Here is a 12,076-nt window from a genome sequence, read left to right as displayed (position 1 = left end):
GCTGAGAAGCTGAGACTTATAATAACTGAGCGACATTGGGATGAGCTGGGGAAGGAGCAGAGTGCTCATCTGTTAAAGGGACAGGTCCCAGTGGCTGGAGGTGAAGAAGCAAAGGGGTGCATGACCACAGAAATTCACAAAGCAATCAGGTGGGGCAATCAGGTGACACCTGTTAAATTACATACGGGGCTTGGATGTTCTTCTAAGTGTAATGAGAAGCCCCTGTGGAGAATTTAAAGAAGGAAATGAGGGCTCTTTCAACTTTCAGCCAATATTTTATTTACCCCTACACAAGACCCTTTAGATAATTTGGGGGCCCAGTACAAAATGAAAATGAAGGGTCCTAATTTCAATATTCAGAATTTCAAGGTGGCACAGAGCTTTTCTAAATGCGGGGTCCTACCCACTAATACAAAACTATGTTGGCTTTAACAAAGCTTTTTGGAATTTGAAAAATATGCATCGGGAGGCCTAAAATAAGTCAGGCATTGAGGGTATGAAAAAGTAAGTGATCCAATTGGGAAAAAAAAAAAAAACATTGGACCTTAATTTTTCTTTTTGATTCTCTCTATATACTATGAGACCAAACTGACCCATCTTTACATATTTCTGGGTGATCAGCCCCACAAAATTTCAGACCATCCATTGAATGGAATTGACTTGACTCCTTAATGATAAAAGGAACAATTATTGCATATCTACCATTTATCTGGCACATGCATAAATTATTTTATCCAATCCCCTCTCCGTACTCCCCCATCAACAAGAATCAGGCAAGGAACCCACAAGATGAGAAGGTCAAGCTCAAAGTAGAGAATTAACTTTTCCAAGTTCCTACTGCTCACTGGGAATTGCCAGAGCTGAGATTTGAATTCAGATCGCCTTAAATCCAGAGTCCTCCCTCTCTAAGTGGACAGTCTGTCTCAAAAGAAATGCACTCACTTGACTGCACAAATTAAGAATTCATGTGAAATATGATAAGTCAAGAACTATGTAATGTTTTGAACAACCAACAATAAAAATTAAAAAAAAAAAGAATTCAGACGCAGCCTTCAATAAACTTTAGAGTAACTAACTTCTACAGAGTGCTTATTACGTGCCAAGCACTGCCCTGAACTCTCTGCATAGATTTTCTCATTTTTGTCCCCATCCCTTGTGTACAGAGCACTATTCCCCCACTTTCCTGGTGGTGAGATAGAGATTCAGAGAAGTTAAACAACTTTTCCAGCACCACCCAGCCACTTGGCAATGGAGTTGGGGGTCAAGCCGAGTTGGGGGTCACCAGCGTCTCTGTTTCTGCATGGATCCCTTACTGTCGTTTCCCCTCCATCAAGGCCAGGCATGCTTCTTGCCCCTGTGGTCAGTTGGTCATTTTCCTGTTGGAAAGGTCAGAGCTCAGAAGTCCAGGAGCCCAGTCTAGGGAGACAGTCTGAGGGTTTGACCTGGTGTCAACATCAGGGCTGAAAATTGCTTCATGCCTGGCCCAAGAGGAACAGGAAAGTCTGACTTCTCCTCTAGCCATGGGAAAGAGTTCCTTTTCTAAAAAAAGCAAGGCCAGAACATGAGTGTGGCATGTCAGGGTCCTTTTCTGCCCCAGTTTTTCCCTTCATTTTGGCCTTTTGGCTATTAGAGAGGGTTATCTTGAAAGAGGAAGACTTGCTTACTCTTGGTTTTCTAACCAAGGATCTGAGAGACTTCCCTAAAGAAATACACCAAGCAGGAAGATTCTGGGGCCGGGTGTGGCCCTGGAAGGCCGGGTTCCTGCCATATCATGTGGCCTTGCAGAGCTCATCAAACCGACTTTCTCTGGCAACACCAAGAAGGAGGTAGGGGCCTGCAGATGCCTAGTGGTACAACCCCGGCCCCCCAAACACAGATGATCTGAACACAGGTCCAGAGGCCTGTGACAGTGTCCGTTCTGCTCTGGTAGAGTGCACCAGAGTGTTGGGCAGTAGCGGCGTCTGAGAGGACTCAACCAGATCCTGTAACAGCGCTCAGGCTGTGGGAATCACGCTAACCACTCATCACTTCACGTCTCCTCATCCCCATTTTCCTGAAGTAAGTGATAAAACCTGTATTAAGGAACAGATAAAAGTAGGGAAATATATTTCTTGGTCCCAGTGAGTTGCAGAATGGCAGCTGAGGAAGCGGTAGTGGAAGGGTAAGTTCATGGGTACAGGATTACCAGATAATATAGCCCCCGGCTGGATTTCTAAACCTGGGGTCCAATTTGCCTGAAAGAACTATATGCCTTTTCCTAGGGAATTCCCTCGTTCTCACGTTCTTACTGCTGATTTGTCTTACAACCCTAGTGTAAGTCTATTTTGACTCCTGAGATCTTTAAAATGCATACCTATTATGGGCGCAGTGGTGCACACCTGTAATCCTAGTGACTCAGGAGGCTGAGGCAGGAGGATAACAAGTTTGAGGCCAGCCTCAGCAACTTAGCATGGGCCTAAGCAATTTAGCAACACCCTTTCTCAAAATGAAATATAAAAAGGTGCTGGGGATGTAGCTGAGTGGTAAAGTATAAAGCACCCAGGGTTCAATCTCCATTACCAAAACAACAACAACAAAAAAAAAACCCTTACCTATTGTTTTTACTAAAAGTCTTCAGAATTCTTTGATCCCAAACTTCTCCTTTCAAAAACCTATAAAAAGACTCCTTCATTTAGGAAAGCAGAGGAAAATTCCATAGATGGTTCATTTTATATTGTTTGTAAGGAATCCTTTTTTTTCCTTCATTGATGCTTATAATATCAAAATAGATTATTTTTATAATTAAAACATTTTTGCTAGAATATGTTTTAGGAGAAAGTCCCTTTGAATTTTTTTCTTTTTACTTGGAATTTTGTGGGTCCTTTTCCATGCTCACTAAAGTTTTCTTTAAATATATAAAATAAAGCTATAACTTGTTAAGCATTTAAGGCCTTCTGCTAGACATTTTTTTAAAAAATGAACTCATGTAACCCTTACAAAAGTCCTTATCAGATTATTAATGGGTGCCATGCCTAAGATGTGAAGCCAGGTCGCTGAGCTTGCATCCAGGCTGGGAGTCTTTCCAAACAAGTGACCTTAGGCATAATAGCCAAGCACTCTGAGCCTCAGTTTCCTCATCTGTAAGATGAGAGGAGTAATGATGTATATACCTCATAGGGCGGCTAGGAAGATTAGATGATAAGACGAATAAACATTTAAATTGCTTAACAAACAAATTCAGCAAAGTTGCAACATATAAAATCAACGAGCAAAAATCAGTTGAATTTCTATAAGAAATTATAAAAACAATTCATTTACAATATCCTAAAAAGTAAAATAAAATAAAATAAAATACTTTGGAATAAACCAATAAAGCAAAAGATGTGTACACTGAAAACCCAAGATATTACTAAAATTAAAGAAGACACAAGTAAATGAAAATACTCCTATGTTCATGGATTAGAAGATCTAATCACCCTAGCCAAGGCAATCTACAATGACAAAATCAAAATCCCAATGACATTTTTGCAGAAATAGAACAACCCATCCTAAAATTCATATGGATCTCAAAGGACCCCAAATAGCCAAAACAATATTGAAAAATAACTAATGGGGGGGGGCTTACTTCATGATTTCAAAACTAATATTAAAAACTACAGTAATCAAAACAGTATGATTACTGGCAGAAAGACATATATATTACCCAATGGAATAAAATACAGAATAAACCCTCCCATGTATAGTCAAATTATCTTTGACAAGACTACATTGCATGGAGGAAGGACATTCTCTTTAACAATAGTGTTGGGAAAGCTGGATGCTGAGTGTTCACATGAAAAAAAAAGTTGTAAAAATTAACTTTGGATTGAAGACTTAAATTTAAAACCTCAAACTTCTAGAAGAAAATAAAGGGGAAACTTTGCCATTGGATTTGGCAATTATTTCTTGGCTATGACATCAAGAGCACAGGCAGCAAAAAATACAAATAAATAGATGGGACTATGTCAAAATTCAAAATTTCCATGCATCAAAAAACAGAATCAAAGTTTGAGGCGATGGGTATGCTAATTACCCTGATTTGATTACTACACAATGTATGAATTGAAACATCACATTATAGCCCTTAAATACATGCAAGTATTATGTGTCAATCATCAAAAACTAATATTTTTTTAAATTTTCATGTGGTGTTGAAATATAATAAAAATATTATATCATGTTTAAAAAAAGATATAAATCAACAAAATGAAAAGACAACATACAGAGTGGGAGAAAATACTTGCAAATCATGTGTCTGATAAGGGCTAAGCATTCAGATATATAAAGAACTTCTACAACTGGACAGAAACAAGTGATCTAATTTTAAAATGGGCAGAAGACTTTAACTGATATTTCTACAAAGATGAAGGTAAAGGTGTCCAACATCACAAATCATTAGGAAAATGTAAATCAAAGCCATAGTGAGATATCCCTCCACCCCCACTGGGGTAGCTACAACCAACCAAAATGCAGAAACTAATGAGTACAGGTAACGATGTGGGTATCTTAAAATGTAAAATGGTGCAAGGGCCATGGGAAACAGTATGGCTAGTCCTCAAAAATTAAAAATAAAATTGCCATATGATCTAACCATCCCACTTCTAGATAAATTTCTAAGAGAATGGAAAGCAAGATCTCAAAGAAATACCTGGAGACCCATGGCCAAAGCAGTCTTATTCACAATAGCCAAGATGTGTAAGCAGTACAAATGTCCATCAACAGATGAATTGAGGTAAGCAATATGTAGTTTATATATAAAATGGAATAGAATTCAGCCTCAAAAAGGAAGGAAATTCCGACACATTCTACACCCTGGATGAACTGTAGGGACATTGCGCTGAATGAAATAAGTGAATATTGTATGATTCTCCTTAGATGAAATAATCTAAAATAGTCCTGCTCATAGAAACAGAAAATAGAATGGTGGCTACCAGGGGCTGGGGGGAGGGGAGAATGGGAAGTTGTTTAATGGATACCGAGTTTCAGTTTTGCAAAATAAAAAGTTCTGGAGATCTGTTACACAACAACTTGAGCGTGCTTAATGCTGCTGAGCTGCACACTTAAAAGTGACTTAGTACCTTCCATGTGCTTGGTGCCACGATCAAAAATCAAAATTAAACTTAAATACTGAACCTGGTGAATAATGCAAAAGCGGGATTTTCTTAGGAATTCTCCATTCTGACTACGGAAACAAGAGTTTTGAGAGGCTGAGTAATTTGCCCCCAATCATACAGCTAGTAAGTGCTGGTGTGGGGATTCCAACCCAATCTTTCTAAACCCCAAATCCACACCGTGACTCTCCGAGTACTACTGCGCCTTACATGTAGCATCTTCGGGGCTTACAGCAAAGAGGAGAGACCTTCCTATTGTATCAACCACCTAGCCCAGAGAACAGAATCGAGCCTGAAGGATAGCTCTAAGCCCCTTCTCCTCCCAGATTTTCAGGTTAATAAGCTTTAGCCTCTCTGAACTGGCCAAGCTTAATGCTCCTGAAGACACACCAGCCAGCAGGTGCTCACGTGCACACACAGGAGATGTCCCTTTTATTACTGAGGACATGTCCTTTGGATTTACTACCGGTGAGGAAATGAGCCTGCAGCCTCTGATAGACAGGAATCAGACCACATAATGGTGAAAAGCCACCCTCGGAATCCAACTCAACACCACATCCAGCATTAACAATAGGTAAAACAGGAGCTTGAAATTTAATCGACCAGCCACCCCTGGAAGAGAAAAAAAAAAAAAGCTACATTTAGTCCTGAATTATGACCTCTCACATGCGCAAGCACCAGATATGCAGAAGCATGGAGAGAAATGCAAATAAGCAACACATCCCGCGTGTCAGGGGAAGCTTCCTGGAGGAGGTGACACAGGCCCTGGATCTTGAAGGATGCATCGGAGCCATCCTGTTTTAAAAAAAAAAAAAAAAAAAAACATGAGATGTGCACCAACAGAGAGAGACGGGGGGTCTGAGCATCTGGTGGGACATGCTTAAGGAATATCCATCATGTAAATCATCATTTCATCCATTCAAAAAAGTCAGTGAAGGCCAAATAGACACCTGACCCTGTGCGAGCTGCAGAGGATGTAATGCATTTTAATCTAGCATCAGTACCTCCCAGGGCAGACCCTAGAACCGATCATTGTAAAACTATGTAGGAGGTGTGACAGTGTTTCTGGTAGATGGGGTAAAGAGAAGGGTGAAATCCTCACCATGCAGGGAAGTGAGAGCATGGGTTTTCAATTCCATTTTTGGAGATAGACGACCCAGGACTCTGGGGTTGATTTTATTATATACAGGAATGATTGAAGGGGAGAAATCTGGGAGCCTGTCCTAACCTTAGCCCAAGATGTCAAGAGGAGGGATTTTAAGAAAGTAAATATGTTCAGGAAGTTCAAAGCTGGGGTGATAGCTCAGAGGTACAGCTTGCATTTAGCGTGTGTGAGGCCATGGCTTTGGATCCCCAGCACGAGAGGGGAAAAAAAATCCCAGGCTTACTCGGAAACTTCTCTGTTGAACAACCGGAGTATGGGAATGCAGGCCAGCACGTTGCCTTCTACCACACATGACCTGAGCCACGGCTCCATGCTGGGGGTAGGTACCAGAAGTTTCCCGGGCATCCAGGAATGACACAAAACTGTTTCTCTTTTCAAAACTGAAATGCTCCCAAGATTGAGCACGCAGAATGCTTGTGCAGCTATAATCTCTACAAACATCTGCCACCTTTGTGTGGCAAATGCAGTCTCTTTAGAATACTGCCTTTGATTTCAGGGAAAGACAAATCAGGCCACACGTTTTGTTCTGAATGCGTCTCATCACAGGAGGAAATTTTCAGCAGCTTGAAATTTTGAATGTATGAAAAATGGATTTTTTTTTTTAAACAAAGAGTTCACGAGAAAGAACCAACAAGGTTCCCGAAAGAGATGAAAACCAGTTCTCTATTCCTGTCCCTTTCCCTTCTGGATCCTTCGAGGTCTGTCTCTGGAGCTGAGTCTCACAGATACGGCCACTTTCAGATCTGAGGTGGCAGCTCTTCCTCCCTCTGAGGGCCGGATCAGAGTTGCCAGCAGCCTGAATCGCGGCTCTGTAGAGAGGGAGCTGTGGAATAAATAGGCCAGGGGCTCTTCTCTCCTGGTGTCAGAACTCACTGGATGTGTTTGTAAATCATTGGAATGGAGAGCTATGGGCTGCCAGCAACTGCGTCGAGATGCAGCCTTAGTCCTTATGGTCTAGTACAAGGAGCTGGTGTAGCCACCCATAAGCAGCAGGTGTAGAGAAACAGGCTCAGCCATGAGCATCAGGCTGATCTGCGTTCAATTCCTCTCTTTTCTGCCTTCTCGCTGGGGACCCTGGGTGGGCACTTTGAACCATCTGGGTCTGTAAAATAGGAGGCAATAAAGCCAACCTTGCTATCAGATGCCAGGTGGGAACATGGATACAGGTGACTTGCAAACAGGGAAGAACAGTGGAGGTGTAAGGTGACCAGTTGTCCTGGCTTGCCTGAGGCTAAAGGGTTTGCAGGGATGTAGGACTTTTAAGAGTGTCCCAGTCAAACAAGGAGTATGGGTCACCTTGCCTAGCACAACCTCATTTTGACAGGGCTGAGGACTAAGGTTATCAGAGGGTTGAAATTCAGTTTGGGAAATTTGTACACTGAATGATGCATTAAACAAAACATTCTGAGAACTGTACGAGATGGTTCATCAGGAGGCTTCGGATTCTAATTTCCCCCTTGCAAAGCTTATATAATAGGGTGATGGCAACAAAACCTCCTAAATTAATTTCAGCTTTAAGTTTCAAAAATACCCGCATCACTTCACTTTTGCTCTCTAAAAGGCCACCCATATGCTTAGTGGCATAACACAGCAGTCATTTGTTTAGCTCCCGATTCTGTGGATCAGCAGCAGTTGGGGCTGGGTGGTGCTAGGCAGCTCTTGGCTGGGCTCAGTTATGGATTTCAAGCAGCCATGGGGTCAGCTGCCGCCTGGCCGGTCGGGGATGGCCCTAGTTGGAAAGGCTTGTTCTAGATACACGTGGCCCCTACTCACCCAGCAGGCTACCTTGTTCATATGACAACTAGACAGGGTTCCAAAATAGTCACATCCGCAGACGTCCACAGGCACCTGGAACTGGCATCACATCCCTCCCACTACATTCCGTTGGCCAGAAAGCTAGTCACAGCGCCAGCCCAGATTCAAGGAGTGGGGACATAGGCTTCCATCTTTTGACGCCAGGAACTTCAAAGATACATTTCAAAGGGGCAAAGATACAGGAAGCGATGGGGAACTGAAGCAATTTTTTTTTTTTTGCAGTCTTCAATTCCTTCCAATTTATTTTCCACAGCCTACAAGAAGATATTCTAATAGCTGTAACAATCTATTGTCACACTGCTGTCCTTCCACTCAGGCCAGAAATCTTGGAATTCTCCCAATCTGCCTCTGCCTCTTTTCTGCTCCCTCCACATCCAATCAGCCACATGAAGCTGCCACCTCTACCTTCTAAATAGCTACCGTGTCATTCCTCTCTCCATCCCAACTCCTGTTCTTAAAGCCAGGGACTGACTCATCACTGATCATTGCTCCCTAGAATAATGGTGGCATCCTCTCGTCTTGCCCCCTGCCTCCAGCCTCACCGTCTTGAATCCAGTCTCCTCCCTGTAGCCAAGGTGATCTTTCTAAAATAAACACATGAGCATGTCCCTTCGTTGTCCTTCCTTAGGGCTGTAATGAGGCCCAGTCCTATCTATCAAAGTCTTTCTATTCTCATCTCTCAACACCCCCTGCCCCCGCTATATCACTACTCCTGCACTTTGAATGTGTTCTAGGCACAGCGAACTATCTGCCTTTTCATTCTTTTGCAGATGCAGTTCAACCTTTCAGGAATGTTTCCCCCAAACCTAGATGGCTGTTACCAGTCAGACCTGGAAGGCAAACTCACCTGCACCTCCAGAGGAATGGACACCTGTACACCTTTCTATCTCTGGTATGGGGTATCCCCAAGGATGACACAGATCATTCACTGGTCCATGATTTAATTGGGTGAAAACAGCAAGAACAGCAATGATGCTAGAAGATAAGAGAAATCAAATGTACAGTTTGCCTAACGGAAAAAGATTCTCCACTCACCCTTCTTTGTTTTGGAAAATAGCTCTCATGATAGCTGGGGTAAGTGACGGACAACATAATTCATTCTAAAGCCCTCTGGGCAGGGGGTGTGTTTGTGACCCACCTAAGCCCACAGAAGAGAGGCTTGAGTGCCAGTGCTCACCACCACCATGGTGGCCAGTCCTTGGTCCCCTCCCATGGTCAACTGCAAGACCCTACTCACCAGATTCCTGACTTCTTCTCTGTGCCTTCCAAAAATCCACTTGCCACACCAGAGCTAGAAAAATCCTTTCAGACAACAAACCAGGGCCAATCTCTCTCCTGCCTTAAAACCTTTTGTGCCCACCCAGTGTACTTAGAGGAAAACCCTCCTGGTTCGGCCCCCGTGGCCTCCACAATCTCATCTCCCTCACTCTCCCCTTGGTTCTCTGAGCCAACGCCCTGGCCTTCTTTCTAGTCCTCGAAAATGCATCCTCAGGACCCACAGGTGACTGATCCCACAGCTGCCCCCGACCGCCATCCTGCCCTTTGTAAGACTGACTGGCTCATCTCTCAGGACCTACCCAAATGTCACTCCTCAGAGAGGTTCTCCCTAATGTCACCAAAAAAAAAAAAAAAATCACCTTATTTCCAAGTTGGTTTCCGTTGGCCACTGCCTGTTGTCAACCAGAGTGCAATCTTCAGGAAAGTTGAGACCCTGATCTGTCTTACTATTTGTGTGTCTTCAGCAATCAAAACATTATGCTCAATACAAATTGGCTAAATGAACCAATAAGCAAATGAACAGCATTGTTAAAAATCACCAAAGAAATATATTCAGTAATTATTGATTAAGGGGGGAAAAAAAAAGAGAGCTACTACCTTAGACTCAATAGATCCTCCCTGCCACCTCAGTGAGTGAGACAGGCCTATCCCACCCCAGGCTCAGAGATCTCTCTCTGAGAGAAGATATTGCCTCAGGGCTCACGGGAAGGCCTTCGGGCTGGCACCTCATTATATCTCTGTAACAACAGGGATCAAACCAGGTTTACCTCTTGTTGGGAAAGACCACATTTTCTCACTCAAAAACCTTAACCATGGTCTGACCAAAACTTGACAACAGAGAAGCACAATTGGAAAAATCCAGTGAGTTCCAGAATTAGTTCTCTGAAGAGCTCAGAGTGGGAACAGTGCCCACACAGACCTGTGAGGCCTACCAGCATCTGCACCCAGATGTCCCAGGGGCTCTGGATGAGGCCAGATTCCTCATCTGCCTCCCTCACCCAGCCAGCCTCACCCTTTCTCAGCAACTTGGCATCTCAGAGATGCCACGGTTCTTCCAGTTGCCAAACCAAAAACCTAGAAGTCTCCATTTTCAGCACCATTTTCCCCAATCCCCACATCGTCCTGAGGATCCAAACAGTCAATCTCGCTCCCTGGACCACCTCCCTGGCCTCCTCACTAGTCCCCCCCACACACACACATCTTCTTAGGCAACCTTCATTCTCCTGACAGCAGCTGGAATGATATTTTCAAAAAATAAACTAAATCGTATCCCACAGCTTCTTAAGATCCTTCTAAGCTTTCCCCTTTTCTAATAATAGAAGCCAAATCCTTACCTTGCCTAAAAGGGCCCGTACAGTCTACCACTGCCTGTCTGTCCATCTTGTGGGCCTCACCTTCCATGTTTGCTCCTAGCAGCCTTCTTCGAGTTCCAGTTCTCTATCAGACTTTGCGTATGCTGGTCCCTTTATCTGGAACATTCTCCCACTGCCAACCACTAGCCACCTCCTATCCATTCTTAGATCCCTGGTCAGTTTCACTTTCTCAGGGAAGTATTCCCTAACCATCCCATTTAGGTCAAGTCCTCCAATAACTTCTTTTTCCTCCTGAGCACTTATATCTATTTATAATTATGGATTCCATGACTATCACCCACCAAACTGCAAACTCCAGAGGGTAAGGATGCATCTCCTTTTATGCAACCTTGTCCATGCAGGACCCAGGACAGAGTAGCTCAAAGCACTGAATGAATGAACGAGTGGTTGAGTGAGGAAGAGCAAGCCCTTCTACAGGGATGGGCTCAACCTCCAGCAGCTGGCAGAACCCCATATGTAGCAATCGTCGTGAGAGATGGGAGAACTGGATGAGCTAGAAGTGAAAAGTGGAAGAAACAGACTTGTTGAAAGATTAAGCGCCTTGTGCTGAAATCAGCCATTGTTTCCCTGTAACTTGCAAGAACCTATCGAATTTACATATTTCTGCACCAAGAAAGCACATAACTGACTTCCAATTCCTTCTAGACAGATGGCATGTTTACCTTCTCTCCTTGGGAAACAGGTTGTGCCCTGGATTCCTTAGAAACTGGAGGAGAGAGATGGACATCAAAAGACAGGAAAATAGATGAGGTTTACCCCAGGTCCAAAGAGAAGGGGTCTCGTAAGATCTAAGGGGTACCTCCAGCCACCCACTTTATTCATAGTTCCTTAAAAAAAAAAAAGAAGAAAGTACAACGTGCACATGTGCACACACACACACCCTCACTATGAGAAACAAAACCATTCAGACCACTGGTTCAAATGGTCTTGATCAGCTGATACAGAGACAATTTTCAAACACTCTCAGTTAGCTGCTGGGTACACTGCAGAGAATGAGCCTCTAAGCCCAGAGCTGTGCTCTTGGACCTACAGTGTGATGCAGACTGTGACTCTAGTCACATCGTGCTGCAATCAAAACTGAGAGGGAAGTTACAGGGGCCAGGCAAAGCACAGAGAAGGGGCACCTGACCTGGCCTGAAGGTCAGCAGAGACTTTCTGGAGGAACCGAGAGTAAAGCTGCTTGACAATAACCCCTCAGAGCCGTGGCTTCCTCATGCACAAATGGAGTCGCTGAATCCCACCTCTCAGGATGGTGGAGACCTTTAAACTTAAAATAGCCACCATGCTTGTTAACGTTTAGTGAGCACTTATTTTGT

The 12,076-nt window shown here is 43.5% G+C and overlaps 1 long non-coding RNA gene across 1 annotated transcript; it reads right to left on the bottom strand.

The window, feature by feature from the left end:
• Window positions 1-4,849: 4,849 nt before the first annotated feature.
• On the bottom strand, window positions 4,850-11,157 carry LOC125619167. Its single transcript, XR_007350678.1, has 3 exons — window positions 10,722-11,157; window positions 8,957-9,084; window positions 4,850-5,924 (listed from the first exon to the last, which is right to left on the bottom strand). It is a non-coding gene; the product is annotated as an uncharacterized LOC125619167 (long non-coding RNA).
• Window positions 11,158-12,076: the final 919 nt, after the last annotated feature.

This window comes from Marmota marmota, unplaced genomic scaffold (assembly GCF_001458135.2).
Source record: "Marmota marmota marmota unplaced genomic scaffold, marMar, whole genome shotgun sequence".
In the NCBI taxonomy this organism is placed as follows: domain Eukaryota; kingdom Metazoa; phylum Chordata; class Mammalia; order Rodentia; family Sciuridae; genus Marmota; species Marmota marmota.
Note: the sequence above shows the minus strand (reverse complement) of the source record. Positions and strands in the feature narration are given on the sequence as shown.